Source organism: Macaca nemestrina, chromosome 3 (genome assembly GCF_043159975.1).
Source record: "Macaca nemestrina isolate mMacNem1 chromosome 3, mMacNem.hap1, whole genome shotgun sequence".
Lineage (NCBI taxonomy): Eukaryota > Metazoa > Chordata > Mammalia > Primates > Cercopithecidae > Macaca > Macaca nemestrina.
Genome location: NC_092127.1, coordinates 166,823,781 through 166,847,811, shown reverse-complemented (window position 1 = coordinate 166,847,811; position 24,031 = coordinate 166,823,781). Strand labels below are relative to the sequence as shown.

Below are 24,031 nucleotides of genomic sequence, written 5' to 3'. Positions count from 1 at the left end.
CGGCCAAGCAGTCATGTTTAAAGGTGAGGTGCGGCATATCTTGGTTTACTAAGCAAAGAGGAATATGCTGTATCTTGAGAGCAATGGGCAGTGATTTGAGAGCAGAGGGATGCCTTGCAACTGAAAGTCACTTCTAAGCAGCCCAGAATATTCGAAGGACTCCTCTTTTAAAGTGTAAACGACCATAAGTGATCTCTGAAGGAGTTTGCTTCAGCCTTTAGCTCGCCAGGGTGTAAGCTGCTCTAAGTGGATAACTAGGTCAGTCACTCACAAAGATCAATAGTCCTTAAGAAACGGGAATTTTGATTGGGGCCTTGAGGAAAGATGGGTAACCTTGAGTAGCTTAGAAGACTGAGACTGTGTTAAGGTGTTTTGAATTCTAGTGAGGAGTTGGGGAGGTAGGGTGAGATTATATCAGAGAAGGATGTTCAAGCCTGACAAAAGCAAATGTTTGTGGCCTGGAATTTTGGACCAGGGCCTTGGTGACCATAAGGATGCCAGTAAACATCATGAAATATGATTGCAAGATTAATGTGAAGAAGTAGGAAACCTTCACTTCCTCCCATTTAGACCAAGTGGCTTGTTTGGGTTTGGTTTTTGTTTTCAGACGAGAATATCTAGTCTAACTGCTTTGTCTCCATTCATTTTCTGCTCATACTTATGGGAGAAAGAGGGGAACAAAGAAGAAAAAGGGGAAAAAGAAAGTAGAAAAACTGCATGGCACCATACCTGCCTCCTCTCTACTGTTGTATTAGACAAGTGTAGTAAAAAATAGTTGCCACTTTTTGACACATTATTGCCACGCCGTGGTTTCTTACCCTGACTTAACTGGAGGAAGCTGAGACTTACAGAGGGTAATGAAGGCCTGTTTTTCACTGTTAGAGGAAACTTGAAAAAATACAAACGACAAAAATCTGTGGAATATTTAGAGCAGAGCAAATGTAAAGGGCTCTCCTACCCCATACTGGTTGGATGGACTAAGTATTTCAATAATTTGAGAGATAATAGATTTCATTTATATAAATATATAATAGATAATATATTTCATTTATAAAAATATGTAAAAATTATATAAATATATTTCATTCAGCAATAAAGAGTAAATGGAATTAAAACTATTTTTAATAAAAAAATCGGGATGAACTCATAATTCTCATAATGTGGTGTGGGGCTATATTAACCAAGTGTAATAGATGTGTGATTTTTATCTGACAAAAATGTCATTTTAAATGCAAGTTTTGCATGCCCCATTCTTAGAAATTCAGTTCTAGGAAGTCTGTTCTATAGCCTAGAAACCTGAGTTTTTAACACCAACCCCTCTTCTCCACTCTGATTGCAAAATGTAAGCTATGCTAGTGAACTTTGGAGTTAGAGCTTTTGAAATTCTTACCACTTTCTTACTGATTTAGTCCTCAAAGGTCTCTGGAAACATAGAAAACTAAAGCTGGATGAGGGAATCTAAATCTGCCTTCTAGCCCCAGCTCAGTCACTGATTGGCTGGTGTGACCTTGTGAAGTCCCCTTCAAGTCTTGAAGTCTCTGGAAACTCCTCTTCTGTCACTTTAGATTATAACTCCTGCTCTGATTACATGACAGAGTTTATGGGAGTCATATAAACCATTAGCAACTTTTTGAAGCAGGAAAGCAACTGAAGAGAATATTTCTAATTATCTATGAATTTCTCTAACCTCTTTTTCAGCTGCATTTACACTTTTGGGGGCATTTTCAATATATTATATTTAAAATATAGTCTGGTTGCAGTGGCTCACACCTGTAATTTCAACACTTTGAGAGGCAAAGGTGAGAGGATCGCTTGAACCCAGGAGGTTGAGGCTGCAGTGACCGCATTCACGCTGCTGCACTCCAGCCTGGGTAGCAGAGGGAGATCCTGTCTCAAAAAATATATATGTATACATATGTGTGTGTGTGTGTGTATGTGTTACACTTATCACTTGTTTGATCTTGTGATACCTTCTTATCCTAGTGACTGTCTTCAAAGTTACACTAATTTCAGATCAAGGTTCTTCAACTGGGTGTGGGCTTCCACATATACCAATAGGCACTGGGTATAGTGAGAATGACTTTCAGTGCTATTGACATGTCCCTGGTAAAGATGGAGAGGTAAAGCTTTGTGTCATAAACTAGGTAGTATAGGAAACACTCACAATAATTTGATAACATTCCTTTTTACAGTTAAAAAAATTCCAGGTTAGTAGAGAGTCTGAGTCTCCTCAGGATATTATAACAAAAATACCCCAGACCGGGTGTGTTAAACAACAGAAGTTAATTTTCTCTTGGTTTTGGAGGTTAGAAGTCTCAGGTCAAGGTGCCGGCAAATTCTGATGAGGTCTTTCTTACTGGCTGTAGGTCTCTGCCTTCTCTTTGCATCCTCAGGTGACCCTTCCTCTGTGCCTGAGTGGAGAGAGAAAGTTCTGGTGTCTCTTCCTCTTTATGTAAGAACACTAGTCCTGTCAGATTAGAGCCCGAACTTTATGACCCCATTTAACCTTAATTTTCTCCATAAAGGCCCTATCTCCAAGTACAGTCACATTGGGGATTACAGGGCATAATTTAGTCCGTAATGGAATCTATTTTTGTTCTGAGCAGAAACACGTTGGACTGGACCATTGTTTCTTCATGAGCTTGTCATTATTACACACAACCTGTCCATTTCTGGGACAGTATACTTCCCATGTTAAAGGAAACTTGCCTTGCCTTGATGAGCTCCAAAAACCAACTTATCGATGTGTTCTTAAACTGAAAAAAAAAAAGGTACAATTGCTATTGCTTTTGTGAAAAATATATGAATCTATACCACATTTGCATGGGCATCAAATTTAAAATACATCGTTTAGCTTACTATATCTAACTTATTAGGCACATCACTGACTGTTGCCTGCAATGTTAAGCTTTCATGGAGATTTCTGACATTACATAACATCTCAGTTTTTAAAAATTCTGCTAACCAATAAGTGCATGAAGGTATATTAATTAATGTGAAATCAACGTTTACATGAAACAGTCTAAAAACTGTTTCACAAGTTTAACAGTTCTTTTTAATGGCAATGTTCATATTTAGTCTTAAAATTTTAGTGCATTTTCAGCATTAAAATGAAAAGCAATAGGAATTAAGTGGAGAGGGAGTCAGTTGAAACAGAAACGCAGACTTAATAATTCCTCTTATGAAAGCGCAATCTCAGTGGATTTTCACGCACAGTAGCATAATTGGTCTGACATAGATCCAGTGGGTCTGATTTCTCATGGCGTGTGGAAACTGCCAGGCATGTAACTGAGGCTGGTACCATGCTCTGAGTGACTCTTCACTATTATTATGTATGCATGCAATACACGTTTTATCATGAGACCAATCCATGAACAAATTAAAACTTATGCTTTTGTTCCCTTTGTACTTTACAATGTTTAAAATAAAATAAAAAATTCCAATGATAAAATTAATAATGAATAACCTAAAACTATATATATATATATATATATGTATGTATATGTGTGTCCAGTGTGCTGTAGGAGTGCCAAATTTGTTAGGGTAATACAGGATAAACTCATCAAAGTCTGGAAGGGGAATTTTAGTCTTCTCTTTCTTTTGGTCAGCATTTCTAGGCAACAAAATATAACAGGGAGTAGACTTTTTCTAAGAAGTATCTTTCTAAGCTTCTAGAGCTAATTTTACATTTGACCCTCTACAATTAATATTAGAAACTTTAACAGTTCCCTTGTTCAGGGAAATGGCAGTAATGATGGTATAAACAAATATATATTTTTTAATTGCATCTAAATCTGTTTCAGTGTATTTCACTGTTGAACACAAGGATCAATTTCATATACAGAGATGGCATTTCTGTTGGATTTAGGAACAATGCATGGTAATGTCTGGATTTTTCCAAAACTAATGCTTATACTGTTAGTTCAAGGGCATTACAATTTACTTTGTTACTAAAACTTGATGTTTTCTTTAATGTTTTACCTTCAATAAGGAATGTATGCATGTGAATATGTATTTATATATAGTGGACATATTCATATGCATATATACATATGCATACATGAAACACACACAAAGAGGTAACGCGGTTGACATTTCAGAAAGAAAATAGTGAATCACTACTATATGCCAGTTATGGTTAAGGTCTATTCCAGGCACTGGAGAAAAAGTAATAAATGAAACAGGAACAAGTTTCTTCCTTCATGGAGTTTCGGTTTTAGTGTAATAATATGTAAATAGTATATAAATGATATATAAGTACATGAATAGCTAAACTTACATTGCACACTATATTTTAGGCACGGGTCATCATATTTTACATATATTAACTCATTAAATAGTGATAACAACGATAAAGTAACACCTATAATTATCTTCATTTTGTAGCTGTCAAAGCAATGTGCAGCAGCGTTCACTAACTTGCTCATGGTCACACAATTTGTAAAATGATAAAACTGAGGTTTAGGTACGGACAGTTGGGCTGCAGAGGCCACTCTGTCCACCACTGTGCATATGTGAAGTAGAGGAAATACATCTATTTTACAACAAACTAATTCTGTGAGAATGGAATTGGATTCTCTTGCTTCTCTTTCCTTCAGTGATATTCCAACCTTGCTATTTTAGTATCTTGTACTATGTTTTTAAAATTAGGTCACTCAGTCCAATTTCTTAAAAAAATAGTTTCACCTTAAACCTTACCTTATGCAAAACAAAAGATGGGAAGATGCATATTAGACCAGTTCTATCCTGTGCTTTTGATAAACACTTCATAAAATATTTTTTCTTTTTCATTATTTTATTTCAATATTCTTCCATTGACTCATTGTGTATATAGTTTGTTATTTATATCATTAGTGCAGGTAGGAAAATATATTTTCATTATTTTTGTTGATTGCGAATTGATTCAGGATAGGAAAATGTCTTTTTTTTTTCTTTTTTTTTTTTTCTTGAGATGGAGTCTCGCTCTGCCGCCAGGCTGGAATGCAGTGGCACAATCTTGGCTCACTGCAACCTCCTCCTCCTGGGTCAAGTGATTCTCCTGCCTCAGCCTCCTGAGCAGCTGGGACTACAGGCGCCCGCCACCATGCCTGGCTAATTTTTTTTGTATTTTTGGTAGAGACGGGGTTTCACCATGTTGGCCAGGATGGTCTCGATCTCTTGACCTTGTGATCCAACTGCCTTGGCCTCCCAAAGTGCTGGGATTACAGGTGTGAGCCATCGCTCCCGGCCAGGAAAATTCCTTTTTATAGAGAATAACATTTTGACTAGGATTTTTCTTTAAGTACATTTTGTTTACTTTTTACAAAAAAAAAAAAAATGTTTTTCTCTTGAGCTTTTTTTTTAAGCTTTCACAAGGTTTGAAAGAAAATAAAGTGAAAGTGAATTACTTATACAAGATTCTAGTTTTACCTAAATTAGGTGTTCATTATTAAATATTCAATTAAAATATGACCTATGTCATTTAGCAATTTTTTTAAAATATCTTTTTACTTCTATATTTAAAACATTTATATACATTTTTATGATACATGCTTTTTTCCTTTTTTCTTCAAAGAATATGAAACACATTTTTAATCAGCTAAAGTGTACATAAGCAGTACCAAAGCCCATCTGAAGTTGATTCTTTATGAAAACAATGGTGCAGTGATTTTTTTTGCTGTGACATTGTGTTCTTAATGTGTGGATGACACTTTTCACTGTAGGATTTTTTTTTTGCAACTGAGATATCTCAAAATATGATCTTTGTAATATACCTTTGAGATCAGTTATATAATATGTTTTTAATACATATGATCTGAGTTGATATGAGTATCATTAGAATGATTTAAAATTTTACACTTCAAAACTAGTGAATTAACTACGTGAGGCTGCTTCCTCAGTCCACTTATGCATTTATAGAGTTTTGTTTACTCAGCAGTAGATTTTCTTTTTTTAGATAGGGTGTCACTTAGACTCAGGTGATTCTCCCACCTCAGCCTTCCAAATAACTGGGACTACAAGTGTGTGCTACCATGTATGGCTAGTTTAAAAAAAAAAAAAAAGTTGGAGACAGGGTTTCGCCACATTGCCCAGGCTGGTCTGGAACTCCTGATGTTAAGCCATCTGCCCGCCTGGGCCTCCCATAGTGTTAGTATTACAGGCATGAGCCACTTCACCTGGCCAACAATAGATATTAAAATACTGCCACTATTGCATTTGTTTCCTATGAATGGAAATAAAGTATACTAAAATGGTAAGGAAGCCAGCCAATCCCCCGCAGGTCCCAATGCCCAACAGATTACCTCCTTATCATTCTTTTGAAAGTTTAACTCTCTGTTGTAAACAACCAACTTAGAGGCAAATAACTGTGGAAGTTGAATAGTGTTTGTTATTTGCTGACTAATTGTGGGCACCACAAATATAATCTGCAATTACTATATGAGTAGAGTATAAGCCAATTAGGGGCTGGAACAATTTGGCTTGATTTGGAAAGCTGTTTCAAATTTAGTGTCTGAAAGTGGACAATTAATTTTGAATCTATAAACTTCAGTGAAAATATTGGTATGCTTTCAAGGAGAGTTCAAGAGAAGAAGAAAAGATTAAGGATGCAGCGTGTTTTGTATGATCTCATTGTAAGAACTTGATGAAATACACGATTTGCTCTGTGTCTATTATTATCATTCTTGCAAGATGTTTCCTGGATACACCAGGAATACACTTGTGAGTCTTTGTATTCACCCAGACAAGTGGCAGTTGTTTTCAGTCCTCAGTAAAAAAATAGTGTCAACACTCACCTCACACAGTTAATAATAAAAATGTATGTTTATGAGTTCTTGAGAATTCATGACTATTCATTTTGAAATGATTTTTGACTTTTTTTTTTTTGTAAATTTAGAACAGTTATTGTCAGAGCACAAGTCAGGGCATCCTAATGGCAAATAATCATGTAACTGCACTGGTTAGCCAGACAAATAGTTTAATGAAGAATTTATGCTTACCATTTAAAATATTATCTAGAATATTGCTTGCTAATCATTAGATGAAGGCACACCCTGGAGGGATATGAAGTGTCTGATGTCTCCACTATGTCGTATTACCGTTAATAGGATAGCATATGCACATCGTGAAGGAAGAACAGACATGGCTTGGAAAAAACAAATTGATCCATATAATATAGCACTTTTACAACCTACATGTATATATGGCTATATGCATTTCTCTTCAGAAATGCTCGGTTCTACATGTTAAGCTACAGAGATACTGAGCAAAGAAAATGAGAGTAATTTGTGTGAAGCCTAAACAAAGGAAATTCAGAAACGTTTCTAGTCCTAATTATTGTATCCTGCATATTTGCAAAACTTACCTGGAGTTCAGAGTTGACAGGTGTGATGCCTTTTTGATCTTTGTCATTAGTATACTAAAAGAGTGCTGCTACTTGAGCTGTGAATTTTGTTTTAATTCGGCTTCATATGAGAAAGAAAAAGAATATTCATCACATACTGCTTCATATCAAAAGAAATTGAAATGCAGAAAGATCCTCACATCTAAAAGCTACAAACTTACCATACAATATGCCATCGTATTAGTGGTTACAATCCTGGCTAGGAGGTAGATACAGATTTTACAAGATTTATTTTAGTCTTGATCTCTGGTTTTGAGCAAATCATTCAACTTCTCTTTATCTCTGATCTTTAATTAATTCATTTAATACTCTCTGGGAAATGTAAGACACTATAAAAATCAAAGTGACACTTTGGATATTGATTAATGTAATATCTATTACATATTATTGGGAAAAAAACTAGCTTTGGGGAAGATGGTGGGAAATATAAACAAAAATAAAATAATGATGCCAAAAACTGAAGCTAAGTATTTTCCTAGGGAAAAAAATAGTTTTTTCAAAAAGAATATCTTGTAACCAAAAATAGCAGAGTTACGTTGTCACATTTTATTCCTAGCATTCATCTGTAGAGGAGAATTGAAGACATATTATTTTATCACTCTGCGCAAAAGCTGAAATGTCTTATTGAAGAAAGGAGAGAAAATATGCTTCAGAACTAGAGAGGAAAGTCTCAATTTACAAAAGGAAAAAAATCAAGGATTTTGCTCAGGGGTTCAAAAAATGTTTGGCTTATTTTTTTTATCACTTAAGCTGGTTTCTTGCTGGGCCTTTTTACTGAATAATTGAAAAAAAAAACTGGGTTTGGGAGGGACTTTTTTATCAAAGGAAAAAGATAGTAAGAAATAAATGTACTAAGGGAATATAGATAGGAAGTTGTATCTTTCTGTACTTTCATGATTGACTACATTTTCTCCTAAACTTATAGTTGAAAAACCCTGAAAAAATATCGGCTTCTCAGGAAAATGCTACAGAATAAAACATAGCATTCTCTGCTCCTTCAATCCTTCCTCTAAATCTTTCTCTCTTTCTCACACGCACACACACACACACTCACACACGCACACACACACACACACACGTGCATACCTCCACAAGCTCAAACTACTGTATGTTTTCAGTCATAATTTATCTTTGCAAACTAAAAAAAAAATCAGTTTGGTCAGCATTGAAACTTTGGGAGAATATTGGCATTTTTGAAAGCTGCTTTCAGAATAAGTATTATTAACCATCTCACTAGGTTTCAAGTTGTGGAGGAAAATTACTAGGATAATGACTTGAGCAAAGTAGAAATTCTGTACTTGGCAATCTTCCTGAAAGACATGGGATTGTAGGCAATCTGTATCTCCCTTGATTCTTTAGAATGCTCTACAACAGAGTCAGTTTATGATAGTCTGAGGTGTTGCTCTTTTCTTTCCCCTGTGGCATCCTGTAAGCTTTTGCACTTACTCTATCTTCATTTTTCCCGCCAAGCTGTTTTCTCACTGTCTCAGAGGAAGTCAGAAGTCAGTATGTACCAAGCAGCCAAATGGTAGGATTTTGAACACTAAATGTTTTTTCAACTTCAGTGTCCCAGCTACATTGAAAAAAACATAAAAGACTAACAAATTTATATTTTTTAAAAAATCAACAAGTTTCCAACATTCCTTGATCCATATAACTAAAGGTCAGTAAAAGCAAAAAAGTTTCCTTAGGCTGTGTCTCTATTAACCCATAGGATTCCAAATAAGGTGGGACCATAAGCAAGACTTTAATAATAATGTAACCGTGATTTACATGTCCAATGGGTGTTGTTCATTCATTTATGTAACTCCCAATTATTAATGTTCCATTGCACTAGTAGTACGAAACAGGAGCCGAGAGTCTTTTAAGGGAGACTGACTTATTCAATAATAATTATAATGTAGCATGATAAGGGTTATAATGGGAACCATATGTACCCTGAGGAAGGACAGACTGATTCCTAGGAAGGATGACACCTGACACTTGCCTCACAAGAGTTAGAATCTGGCTTTGATTTCTTTCTCCTTTATCAGTCCTGCATCAGTCTTTCAACCCTGGCCATAGGGCGTCAACTATTCTCACTGGAACTGAGTTGGGATGTATTTTTCTCCACATTCCTCCTTTACATTTCAACAGGTTTTTGCTTTTAATAGATTGCTAATGGATTAATTATTTGTCAATCCTAGAACCAGTTAATGAGCAATTCCCATTAGCTTCACTGTATTTTAGTCGTTCTATGATTTTGACCAAAACTGAACTTATTCACTGTAACTGTTCACCCTGAATTCTTCACTGTTGGCTCTAAATGAGTTTTAGTTATTTTTAGATGTCAAATCACCTTCAGATGGGAACTTCTGCCATCATCGAGGAGATTTAAAGTAGAGGGACAGATGCTGTGAAGCGATTTCCAAAAAAACAAGGAGTTTATATAAAGAAGATATATAGACGCTTTTAATCATGGAAATATTTCTGGAATGTTTACACCCTCCCTTGGCAACTTCTTTGAAGAGTACAATTCATCTGAGTCATAAATTATATTTTTCTAAAAACAGTCATGTAATCTCATATTTTTACACCTTGTTTTTTTTTTTTTCATGAATTGGTTGTAGAGAGTGTTCTAGCTCTGGGATATCTGGAGAACAATTATAATGATTTTTTTTTTTTACAATTTCTAATTATTTTTAGGTGTTTTTCATGTGTCTAGTGCTCTCCTTTTCACTGGAGCACCTATCATGTGTCCTATTAACACTGGTACTTGTTATCAGCTGCCTTTCAGATAATCCTGCTTAAGTGACTGGTTGATGACAGCTTTTAAGATATTGCCTCTCCAAGTTATATTTCTATTCACGGAGGATTCTAGAAGAACAAAAAGCCTTGACATGAGGCTTTCTAATAAAGGGACTCATGTGGGGCATCATGCAGTATGGAAAACAGTGGAGGCAAAACAATCCTGGTCGACTTTTCTCCTGTCACTCTTGGTCCCTGCATGAAGTCTTTTAAAGCTGTAACTAACAACAGATCCCTGGTTTTGTGTCCTGGTGGAAATTAGGTACTTCTTTTTTAGTGCTGGTATCACCCAGGATCAAAGTACTCAGTTTATTTGTGTGTGTGTGTGTGTGTGTGTGTGTGTAAGCACATATAATTTTTCTTCTAAAGAGTTATTATTATTATTAATTTTCTTTGATACAGTTTGTCACTCTGTCACCCAGGCTGGAGTGCAGTGGCATGATCTCAGCTCACTGTAACCTCTGCCTCCCGAGTTCAAGTGATTCTCCTGCCTCAACCTCCCAAGCAGCTAGGATCACAGGCATGCACCGCCACACCCGGCTAATTTTTGTATTTTTAGTAGAGACGGGGTTTCAGCATGTTGGCCAGGCTGTCTTGAACTCCTGACCTCAAGTGATCCACCTGCCTCAGCCTCCCAAAGTGCTGGGATTAGAGGTGTGATCCACTGTGCCTGGCTAAAGAGGTATTATTTTTACAAATCCTGGAGCAATTGAAGGTTTGAAAGCCTCTCACCTCTAGGAAATAGTAGAGGCTGATAACTCTGGCCTACATGACATGTAGGCCATGATAACTCTGGCCTATTTCTATCATTTATAAAAGTTATTAAAAAGAAGCAACAGGCAGAAAGACCACCACATTTAAAAGGTGTCCTGGCCCACCCTCAGGGTAAAAGATAGTAAACAAAAATCCTAATTCAGTCTGGTTTTTGCAAGAACCAGATTGATTTTCCGGGAATTAGCGTTGGTGGGAAGGCCCTGCAGCATGAAGGGAGAGCAGAGGGGTAGATATTCTGGAATGAGCGCCACAGTGCAATTCACCTTAGTTTTAGTTACAGTCCCAGCCTTAATATTTTGGCCTCTAATCTTCCTAGCGTTTTATGTTGCCAACTTTTCCAGTTTCCTGAGTCTTTATTTTTGGTGACTATTCCTGAAGTTTGCTCCATTTGCTTTCCACAAAACCTTGCAGAATCTCTGTGTAATTCTCTCACGGCCATAGTTTAAGCTAATGCTTTGGTTGGCATAGCCTATTGAGAGGATATTTCCACTGGTAAATATTTGTAGTCTAATATGTTAACATCACTAATGACAAAATTGGAAATTGACTTGATGCCAAAAAATTTCCTCTCACAATGGTTATTTTAACTAAGTCTGGTTGATGGAAAGAGGATTTTTTTTTCCTTTTCATTCATTTGACTTCTTTTATTCTTCTCCTTTCTTTCAGTTTAATTGTGTAGAATCTAGTAAACCATAAATAGATTTTCCTTGCACTGGCCTATCCCCACGTGAGGATTTCGAAATATAGGTCATTTGTATTACTGGGTCATTTATACCACCGGAATAGTGGTGAATTCTTTAGTGAATCAGAATACAGCAGTATAATGAATCATTTGAACAAGATATATGAAGTCTCTTAATATTTTAATGCAATTTTTTGAATTATTTTTTCCATCATGGCAATTTATATTATGATTTTCCAAAGGCATTGGCTGAAAAAAGCTGTGTGTTGTTAAAATGTTTTCATAGGGTTTATATAGTTAATACTGAACTGGATCTAAGAAAATAGAAGCATGATTGTACTAGACAACCAGGATCCTCTAATTCATGTCCTACATGGTGTTGGCTAATGCATCTAATTATAATTTTCCAAGTGCCTTCCAAATCTTAACTTTATTCATTTATTAGCTTCTCATTGCCCCGGTAACAAATTATAATGAATGCAGTATCTTAAAACAACAAACTTTTATTTGTTTTTAAACGGCTCTTATGGTCAAAAGTCGGAAATGGGTCTCACTAGGTTAAAATCTATGCGGAGACAAGGTTGTGTTTCTTTCTGTAGGGTCAAGAGGAGAATCTGTCTTCTTGTCTTCTCTAGCTTCTAGGACTGCCTGCATTCTTTGACTCTTGATCCCCTTCCATCTTCAAATCCAGGAATGGCTAGTACAATCTTTCTGCTACCTCTTCATTCTGACTCTCTTCTGCTTCTCTGTCTCACATTTAAGGACACTGTGATTACATTAGGTCCATCTGGATAATCCAAGAACATTTTATTTTCAGATTATTTGATTAGAAACTAATTCTATTTGCAATCTTAATTGTCCTTTGCCATGTAAGGTAACATATTCACAAGTTTCCTGGATTAGGATGTGGACATCTTGGGGGATCGATTGTTTTGCATACTACAGGTCTGATTGGCAGACATTCCCAAAATTTGATAACAACCTGTTATAAGCCACAAAATATTATTTGGGCAGACTCCAGTCAGGCTTTCGTTTTTAATGTGCAATCTCAACATTTTATTACCAAAAAGATACTTTATTATTACTTGTACTGTATCTTGCTTCTCCCTTAGAATAATTTATTAGTATTTTAAACAAATTCAGAGATAGCAAAAGTTTAAGTGATCAGTTATTTTTCTGTAAAATGAAAGGTTTATTCTCATATACAAAGCTGTCAAATATTTTGAAATGTGGACTAGTAGTAAGATTGTCAAATTAGTGGTTTCACACTAATACGAGCACAAGACTGTAGAAACTTTTACAAACTATTTATTCAACTTATCAAGTGCCTGTTACATACAAATACTATGATTGTTGGATATGATCTGACTGACCTGCTGCAATCAGAGACCAAGAAGGGGTGGTGAGACCAGGCTTGAGGTACAGTAGGTCTCATCTTACTTCTTTGAGTTTCTATATCTGTCTTAGTTTGTTTTCTGTGCTATAACAGAATACCACAGACTGGGCAATTGATAAAGAAAAAAGATTTATTTGGCTCACAGTTCTGGTGGCCAAGAAGTCCCAGAGCATGACACAGGCGTTTAGAGAGAGTCATCTCGTGTTGGAAGGCAACACAAGGTGAGTGAGCACGTGAGAGAGCACAAATGGGGCCAGTCTCATTCTTTTTATCAGGGTCTCACTCCTGAGATAACTAATCCACTTGAAACAAAGCATCAATCTCTTTGTGAGATGAATATCCTTATAACCTAATCATCTCTAAAAGGCCCTACCATCTAATACTATTACAATGGCAATTAAGTTTTTGATATATGAATTTTGGGGGGACATATTCAAATCATAGCAGTACCATCTGAACATTGAGAATAGCAATATCGTTAATTGACGTGATATTGGCCATTCAGGGGTGTTGTGAGGGTTAAATTTGATAACGATGCACACATCTTGGGACACACAGGAACTCAACAGAAGATAATGTCTTTACTCCCTGAGGAGTGGCCTGACAATGATGCCACTGAAGGGATGGCCTGATGGGTGTTCTCTGGGACATCTTAAAGGAAATAAGATGCAGTTATATCTGGCACTAGTCATAATTCTTTCCTCTCTTACAACTATGTCGTATGATCTTTTTTCTTGCAAGAGTCCATATTAACCATTATTATACTAGTACTTATCAATAGGGGAAGGGATATGTTATGAACTGGAGAAGGCCATTCAGTCATAGCTTCCTCAAATGCATTCAGTTTATTCCTATATGCATTTTCTTTGGAGATAATGAATCCAAGATAATGTCTCCCTCTAAAACAAAAGAAAGAAAAAGTAAAAGAGAAATATTGACTATGGAGAAAAGGTTTGATTTTACCACTCTCATCAATTAATGCCCCCTCAGATACTAATGGAAATATTACCTGTTGTTGCTTTGAATTTTTAACTTTTTTCATGGCACACATGGCTGACATCATTTCTTAAAATCTGATAGCAGTTTGTGTCTTATCTGATGAGAAAATTTCAACCAGTGCAAGATTTCTTCTTCATCATGGTAGTAGGAAGAGGGGAGGAAAGCTAGACTGGTCTCTGGAACTCTGAAATGCATTAAGCATCCTTCTTGATTTAACATAAAATCATCAAATACATGAGCATGCCTGCAGTTATTCTATTTTTTTTTCTATTGTCTGGTGGTCTTTTTTATGTAGAAGAGGTTCAGGATACATTATCTTTGAAAAGGATTCCAATTGTCAGTACAACATGCCTGCAACACTCCTCTTCTAAGAGGAAGAAAAAGAGATAACAGATGATTGACTATGTCACTTACATTTAATATAATGCGCAGAGAACTCCACTATGACTTTTGTATTTTATCTGCAACCAGTGAATCCTGATGATAAAACACCGGCATTTAGGAAAATAGTCATAAAAGGAAGTTTAGTTTAGTAAATGTTTATAAGGCCAGTGTAGTACAATGAGAATTAGATTATCATTTGAGTTTTAAAAATTTCATATGTACCATTTCTTTGTAGAATTTTTAGGCACAGGATTATTAGGTACTATAACTATAAGTTTCATTTTCTAATCTGTAAAAATGATTATAACAACATTTATTTACACAGTTCTGGAGCTTAAATGAGATTAAATAACTGAAAGTAATCTGTAAGTTTCTGTACAAAAGGTATTTATATCTAGTGGGTAGATGGCAGGGATGCTGCTAAGCCTCCTATAAGGCATTGGGCAGCTCCTTGCAACATAGATTTATTCTGCATAAAATGTAAATAATGCCATGTTAGGGGATTTCTGACCTGTAATGAGTAGTAGCCACTCTCTTCCACCTTTAGGCTAAAGCACGAGAGAGAGGGAGAAATTAATAGATTATGAAAACAGAGAAATTTAGAGAGGGCTGTCCAAAGTGGCCCTCAAGGCTGGAAATCAGGGGATACATACCATAACCTGTTTCTTTTCTCTCTTTTTAGTATGAGCCAGCAATTTCCCTTTGGCTTAACCTTGCTATAAGCCAGAGGGCAAGGGACCTTGTGATTGTAGTTCATATTGGTCAACCTCCTGGGCATAGAACATGATCACAATAAATGACAGTGAGAGTGGACAGAATAGGTATATATGACTCTGTGAGAAATAGGAGATACCTGGACTCAACCATTAATCCCTCTCTCAAACTAACATTTGACTCTGCGAAGCTGTGAGGAAATGATGTCTGTGGCTAGGTTTATCTACATGCAGAGGGAAAAGTCAACCCTAGGTGCAAATTTGGAGGGGAGGAAAATTAGTCCCTAGAGATATTTTGTGTTTGCTCACCATATTAAAACAGTGCATTTGTTTTTGCTACTTTCTATGGTATGCCCTTATCCATTATGTGCATTCATTAACTTACCAAGTTACTGAGAACATGCTGCATTCTAGGTACTGGCCCATATTGAGAATACAAAAAATGGATATGAAATGGTGCCCACTCCTGAAGCAGCTTTAAGTGTAATAGGAGAGATAGTCATATGAACAAACTATTATAACACTTGGAGCATTTATATATAAAGTAATAGGATAGAGAATGGAAATACTATTTTTTTCTAGGATATAGAAAGGTCTTGCAGAATAGGTGGTATGTACAGAGTTTTTAAGGAAAGGCAGGTACTTTTTGGTTCAGGGAATGAAAAAAACCCAAGACTAAAAATTGTCCTGTGTCATGGCACAGAAGCAGTGGACGGTGAGGCCATAAAATGAGTTAGGGTTTTTGTTTCAAGGACTTCTTGTGGCCATGTTAAGATATTGAAACTGTAACGTCAAAGTACTGGAGAATCTTGCACAGGTGATTTTATGTCTGGGCAAACTCATTTAATTAAAAACTGCTTCCAACTTCTATAACCTTGTATGATATGAGCATTTGGGATTTTGTCTTTAAATTAAAATCTTTCAAAGTAACATGCTAAAATTAATGCTGAACATATTTGTTTATTTGAGCTCAATTCAGTGACTGGGGCATTTTGATGTTTAAAAGTGATTACACTTAATACATATCCTTTGCTAGGCTATTTTGATTGGACTGATATAGGATTAAAGATCTCAGAAATATTTTGAGCAAAAGAGTTCTTCTTCTGTTTCCCAAGTATAACCATTCCTTAAATCCTAACACACATTGGAAAATATTTCCTATATCTTTATCTTTTAGAAAATTGTGAAATAGTCATAGTTGGGGAATAGATTTAAGGAAAGTTTGTAGGATTCAAATATTATATTATGTGGATGTTCCTAAATTTGACACTATTAAAATATGAGTATACATATATATTTTGCATGGTCTCTAAAAAGTTTATTAATCTTTGTATCCTCCACAGAGCTAGGTACTGTGCTTTGTAGGTACTTAATAATGCTTTGGAATTGATATTGTAGAGTTCACCTTTGGCTAGATAATTTTATTTTGAAGGAACTTCAACTTAATAAATATCTTTTTACAGGGCTATACATTTTTTCAAGTAATATTTACTTGTATATTTCCCCTTAGTCCGAACAAATATTTTGAGATAGAAAGTAAGGAAAATATTTTCATCATGGGATGTCCTTCCTATTTACTGCCATTTTTAAAATGGAACTTTCTCCTGTTTCAAAATAGTAAAGTTGTTGTCATGATGGTTTTGAGGGTAGAATAAGATTTTTCTCTAACTAATCTTAGACATAACACTAAAAGAGCATGATTGTCATTGAAAAATAATGTCTAGGTAGTTCCTACCTTTCTACTCTTCCACTCTTCTTTACTTTGCTTTTCTTTATTACTTTTTTTCTTTCAAGATGGAGTCTCACTCTGTCGCACTCAGGCTGGAGTGCAGAGTGGCGTGATCTCGGCTCACTGCAACTTTTGCCTGCTGGGTTCAAGCGATTCTCCTGCCTCAGCCTCCCGAGTAGCTGGGATTACAGGTGCCTGCAACCATGCCCAGCTAATTTTTCGTATTTTTAGTAGAGACGGGGTTTCACCATGTTGGTCAGAATGGTCCTTCTTGGCTTCCTTGACATGATGGAGCAGGTTCATGGATGATTTTTCCAGCGCATCTCATAACCAAGTAGGTGATACCAGGAGTGAGGAAGTAGTGACAGCTACCTGGTGTCTCCTCCTTTTATCTCTGAACATGAAACTTGAAAGAATTTCCTTATAATTCAGTAGTTTAGCCTAATATTTCTACTTCTCAAAATAAAATTTCAAAGCTATCTTTTGATCTAAATGTGAGGAATGTTAACAGTGCATGTACATATTAGAAGATATGGGCTCTTTTTTTGTTTTTGCAAACTTTATAAATTGTTTTCTTTCTTTGCTGAAGATCAGAATCTCAGCGATTAATGGTGGCTGAAGAAGTTTGTGACAGAAATTTAATCCAGATACTCCCACATCCAGTCCTATCTTCCTCTTACCTGTAGGGACGAAAAAAAGAGAAAAAGAAAAAGAAAAAAATGACCCTGGAAAATGGGACTGATTTTATAACTCAAGGTCAACCCCACATATACTGTAGATATTTAAATAAGTTGTAATTCATTCTGCAAGGAATAAGTAAATGGCATATTACTGTAACCCAATTAAAAATATTAGACTTCAAAACAGAAGCATTTGAACTTGGTGTCATGGATTTTGGGAAGTTCTGAAAGGAATAAGAAGCGTTGAGATTCCAGGAATCTTTGATTAAAATATATTAGTTAAAGTGTAAGAGTTCTCAACTGGCTGGTATGGGAGATAAAATACCATAAATGTCAACATCATGCCTGAAAGACTCTGTAAGTCGTTATAAACAATAATGGGCCTATAAAAGACAAGATCAGAGCATTTCTCTTAACTTCTCCATATAGAGTCTTTTTATTTCTGGTACATATCTCATTTCCCTTCAAGTATGTCTAACTGTAAAAAGAGAGATAACCTTTACTACTTTCTCTATTATCGATAAGGAGCCAGAATGAAAATGCCTCAGTTTATAAACATGGTTGTGGTAAGCTGGGAACAGCATATTTTCTTGAGTGACAATATGGTTAAATTAGCAAGAAACATAGAAGTGTATTTTCACATAACTTGCAAATTTTGCTTAGCTGATGTATGAAAGTGCATTATAGGCAAAAATGAGTCATTTCTTAGGCAGGCACTTAGTATGTGCAAGGACTAGCAGTAGCACACCATATAAGGTAGCATTTCAGGGGCCATACGCCCTTTGGATTTTTGACACAGGGCTCAAGGTGGATTTAAGCTGAGCTTTCATGGCAAAGACATTTTTTTGGCTCCATTTGTCATTCAGTAAATATTTATTAAACCCCTTGACTGTTTTTGGCTCTGTTCTTATTCTTGTGAAGCTTACCTTCTAATCTTGAATGAAGAAGACATAAACATTTATTACATATGCAGTGCATTTTAAGAATTGTGATGGAGCTTTTTTTAAAGAATTCCTTTCAAAGAAGTAATTACCAGTACTTTCCGATTTCATTGCACATATAAATATGGAATGATATTGGAAGAGAAAAGCATCACATCTGTAACTTCAAATAAATCATGAATTAGATTTGAATATTATGAAATTTACCAACAAAACCTTGATTTTATACAAAAGTGTTACTGATCATAGAAACTACCAGACGTAACAGCACTGTATACTTCTGAAATGTATTTTTATAAGTTACATTGAAACTCTATACACATGCTTGTCCAGTTGTAGTCAGGTTGGGTGGTATGTGATAACTAAATTTTTATGAAGCAGGTAGCTGCTTCTTATCTATTCAAAACTGTCAAGATTTGCTATAAACACTAGGTTTTTTTTTTTTTTTTTTTTTTTTTTTCTGGAGGGAGGAGGAAGTAGTAGAAGAGGTTACTATTAGCCTCCACCGTGACTCATTAGAAAATGTCCTGAAAGAAGTTTAGCTCTGTATCAGACAATCTACAGATCATTCCCAAGTCATTTGTCAAGTGAAAAAGAAAGGAGGTTGTCATAATCAGGCAGCCCAAGGGATGTTAGCAGAAATGTATGACTTTATTATTTTCCCTTCTACAGAAAATGTGATATATTAATTTATTTTAGATTGTTTAGGATCTAAGGTTTTCTATGCTTACAAAAGTTATGAATTAAACGTCCTAAATTGTAAGTTGTTAATGTGAATTAAATTCACACCCAATGCAGGAAATATTAGATGGAAACAATAAATCTTGTCAGGCTCAAGGTACTTTTATTGCTGTAACAAAATGAAGGTCACACGATAATACTATTTAGGGAAATATGTAAGACATTCAAAGAGATTCATCATTTTCTGTGTGACACACAGATACCCTTTTAAAGGATTTCAATATTTTATCTTCAATTCAGTTTGGTATTTAAATATTTTAAGTCAATCCTTTAGAAACTTATATGTACTTTTTTCTGACATTATCTAATTACATAGCTTAACAAGTAGATGGGCAGTGAAGATTTTTGATGGGTGTACCTAATTGTTTGGCAATATTCAGATGGCTTCAACAATTTTGTGTATAATAGAGCTTAAGGAAGTCCACATTGATGTGGAATCTATTATATGCCAGACCCCATGCAAGGTGTGTGTAGACCGATTATGCCATTTCATCCTTATGCTGCTGATGGACAAGGTTCTTATGGTTGGATTCAGAGATGAAGAGACTGGGGTTTGGGGTTTAACGACTTGTCAAAGATCATACAGTGGCTAAGATGTAGAGCTGAGTTGGAACCCAGGGCTAGCTGACTCCACAGCTTCTTATGTCCGTTTAAGATTTGTCACAGACCTCACCGAATATCTCATCATATGTGTGCCACCCTATAATATTAATAGGGGCATAAAACTTACACGTGCTTGATCTTAGAAATTTAAACAACTCAAGTGCTTGAAAATTACAGATGTTTCTCTGTTTATGAATAAGTATGGGGCTCTCCCTGTCTTCCTCACAGTTTTGATTTGCCTTATAATTGCTTTTATTGAGATAAATTTACAGGGAAAAACCCGTTATAAACAAGCTTCTTTTTGGATCCTGAAAGTTGCGTAGATTTCAACTCCTTGTAGTCCTTCCTATCTGCTCTTGACAGAAAAAAAAAAAGAGAGCCCTCTAGCCTTGAGGCCTGAGTCCACAAAACATTTTTGCCTTCCTATTTTCTCAACAAGTACTTCTGCAGTCACAAAGTAGTGCCAAACACTGTCCTGAGAGCTTTACGAGGGGGAGATTGACTCCTGTAGTTATCGTAACAAGCCTGTGCAGAAAAAATGTTACCATCCCCCCCTGCCTTAGTCTGTTTTTTTGTCGCTCAGAAATACCTGAGGCTGGGTAATTGATGAAGAAAAAAGGTGTATTTGGCTCACAGTTCCGCAGTCTGTACAGGAAGCATGGCACTGTTATCTCCTTGGCTTCTTGTGAGGGCTTTTGTACTCCATTAAAACATGGTGGAGGTCAGGCGGGGTGGCTCACACCTGTAATCCCAGCACTTTGGGAGGCTGAGGCAGGAGGATCATGAGGTCAAGAGATTGAGACCATCCTGGGCAACATGGTGAAACCCCATTTCTACTAACAATACAACAATTAGCTGGGCCTGGTGGTGTGCACCTGTAGTCCCATCTACTTGGGAGGCTGAGGCAGGAGAATCACTTGAACCCATGAGGCAGAGGTTGCAGTGAGCCAACATTGCACCACTGCACTCCAGCCTGGTAACAGAGCAAGACTCAGTCTCAAAAACCAACCAACCAACCAACAAACAATAAAATATATGGTGGAGAAGGTCAAAGTGGAAGCATGCATCTATGAGGAGGGACTAAACCTAAGAGAGCTTTATAACAACCCACTCTAGATGGAATTAATTCATTCCCTTGGGAGCCAATCAGGTTTTGGAGGTTTAAGAACTCACTACTTCAAGAATGGCACCCAGCCATTCATGAGGGATCGTCCCTCATGACCCAGACACCTCCCACTAGTCCTCACCTCCCAACAGCACCACACAGGGGATCAAATTTCAACATGAGATTTGGTGGGGACAAACCGACTATGTCCAAGTGATAGCACCCACCCGGAAGATGAGGAAACTGAGGCAAATACAGATTTAGTAACTTTAGGTCATATACTTAGTAAATGGTAATAATGGGAACTTGAATCTTTAATGTCTGATGCTAGAGACCTTGGTCTCAACCATTACATTATGCTGACACCCCAATTATAGTACAACCTCTTCTTATCTTTCATGTTTCTGTGCCATGTTAAGAAAATTTTGCTTGTGTCAATGTAAAAAAATGCTCAGGCTGTATGTTATGCCACTACCTATATTTCTCCTAAAACATTGTTTCTTTACTCATTCTCTTAGTGTCTTTTGTTCAGTCTCTCTCCCCATTAGTTCTTTTCTTCCATTTCTAAATATGCTTAGATCTCTAACATCTTAAACATGTACCAACTTCTCCACAGCTCTCCCACCATAAAATGGAGTCTTTCATTTTATGTATTCATTTCTTCATCTCCCTTTTGGCTGTGAGCTCCCTGCTGTCTGGCTTATGCCTTAACCTCCTTCTCCAACTGTTCTTGCGAAGTCTCCTCTGACTGCGAGGCTTGGATCTTTTAGCCTTACCGGGCCACTGTTTGTAGGAAGCTCTGCTCCCTGAGCTTACAGTAACAGCTGTCACTATATCCAGGGGGTACTTCTACCTCCAAACAGTTCTACATCTTTTTCATCCTTTCAATGTCACATTCCCAAAGCTTCCATTGAGTTACACTCCTTATTATAGCAGTCACCACCTATCAAAAGAGCTTCTATTTTTAAATGACAGTTGGTTTCTGTATTTGTGCACAAGACTCAAAGTGTAATGTGTGCAAAGTCGAACTCACTATCTCCCTGTAGCTGCACATCCCCTCTGCTCCTTTTTCTGGCCTTCATCCTCAAATTATCTACCTTTCATGATGCCCTAAGAGTTATTCCAAAAAAATAGATCTTGCTTTCTGGATTGCCCAGGTTGCTCTCGTGTGTAAAAGCCTTCAGTAGCACGAACAGGATAAAGCGAACACCATGAGCAGGACAGAAAGGCCCTTGGCAAGTGATTATCAATCTGCATTTTCTGACTTTCCCCCCAGGCACTCTGCCTAGACCTGCTCAGGTATGCTAGCCATACCTAGCCTATTTACTATTTGCCCAACAGGATTTCCCCTGTATCAGCTCTGTGCCTTCGTACATTCCTTTTTGCCTGTATGAAACATCCTTTGACCCTTCTCCATTTCTCAGAAACTCACTCATATTTCATGACTCAGCTCAAATGTCACTTCCTATGCAATGCTTTCCCTGCCTCCCACACCAAATGAGTTGTTCTCCTTCCTTTAGTCTTCTTTCAACATACACTAATCACTTTGCATTCCAATTAAATTTTTATATGCCTATTCCCGCAATGATGTGACCTTTTCAAGAGAAAGGACTGTCTAATTTATCATTGAATACTCAATGTTGCATACATAGTAGGCTCTCAATAAAAGCTTGTAGAATGATTGGAGTGATCAGATTAGTGACTGTAAGCAACAAACATTCATATAAAGCATATGTACATGCTCTGTGCCAGGCAGTGCTCAAGGTGTTAGGATGGGGAAAGAACAGCCTTGCTAAAAATCACTGCTATCACGGGGAGCTTATATTCTAGCAGGGGAATGTAAATCATTAATAAGACATTGATAAGCAAAGTGTACACTTAGATGGTGGCAAATGTTATGAAAAAAATGTAGAGACAGTGTAGGGAGTTCTGGGGACTGTGAGGGCTGCAATTAGCTATCAAGAAAGGCCTTGATAAGAAGGTGATATTTGAGAAAGACCTAAACTGTAGGAGGGAGGAAACCATGTGAATATTGAGAATCTCACCAGACAGAGAGAACAGGAGGATCCAGGTAGAAACCTGTATGGGATACTTGAGGCCTGGTCCTAGAGACCAGCATGGTGGGAGAGGAGTTGGGAGTAGGCGGGTATTAGAAGGGAAGTGTTAGTAAGTAAGTTCAGAGAAGAAGAGGTTATGTTGTGTAGGGGTTTTACCCTGAGTGTCATGAGAAGCCACTGGAAGACTAGCAGACAAGTGGAATATTTCATAGAATTTAAAACATTTATCTTACAGTTCTAATATGAGCAGTTACTGCCTGTAAGTTTGGAACAATAGCTTTGAAAAGAGCATTGAAGGCTCTTGATATTGTGGTTCATTTTTGCCATACATATATATTTGAGGACAGCCAATATTCACAAAGATAAAAACCACATCTCCATCTGCAATAGCATGACAGCTGTGTGAGCACTGAAGGGCAGACAGGACAAATGACCCTGCCTGCATCAGTGGACAGGAAGGGAGAAAAGCATGGCTGGGAATGCAGGTATGGCACTAAGTTAACTACATAGCTGAGGATTGCTCATTGCTTTTTTATATACTGCTTAATTTGGAAGGAAGAGAGTATTTCATATAATAAATTATTGATGCAGTTATTCTAATTGAGTAGATGTATTTCTTAGAAACTCTTGCACATTCAGATAGATAATTTTTTGTTGATGTGTGGCTTACTGGTTTTTATTTGTTTTATTTATTTGAAGAAGTTTTTTTTTTTTTCTTTTGAGACAGAGTCTCACTCTGTCACCCAGGCTGGAGTGCAGTGGCAGGATCTCAGCTCACTGCAATCTCTGCCTCCAGGGTTCAAGTGATTCTTCTGCCTCAGCCTCCTGAGTAGCTGGGATTACAGGTGCCTGCCACAATGGCTAGCTAATTTTTGTCCTTTTAGTAGAGATGGGGTTTCACCATGTTGGGCAGGCTGGTCTTGAACTCCTGACCTCAGGTGATCTGCCTGCCCTGCCTCCCAAAGTGCTGGATTACAGATGTAAGCCACTGCACCTGGCCTTTTTGGGGAAGCTTTTTAAGTGATCATGTCAAAGATGTCAGCATTCTTCTTTATGGAT

The 24,031-nt window shown here is 36.8% G+C and overlaps 1 protein-coding gene across 15 annotated transcripts in view; it reads left to right on the top strand.

Annotated features, from left to right (window-relative positions):
• Positions 1 to 24,031, top strand: part of LOC105487786 (protocadherin 7) — a 427,259-nt gene that overhangs the window by 14,073 nt on the left and 389,155 nt on the right. The window contains exon 2 of one of the 15 annotated variants that reach the window (XM_011751419.3): positions 1 to 24,031. This exon is cut by the window's left edge and continues 4,775 nt beyond it; it is cut by the window's right edge and continues 21,196 nt beyond it. The exons of the other annotated variants lie outside the window; for them this stretch is intronic. The gene's annotated coding sequence lies outside the window, so the exon portion shown is untranslated. 15 annotated transcript variants of the gene reach the window in all.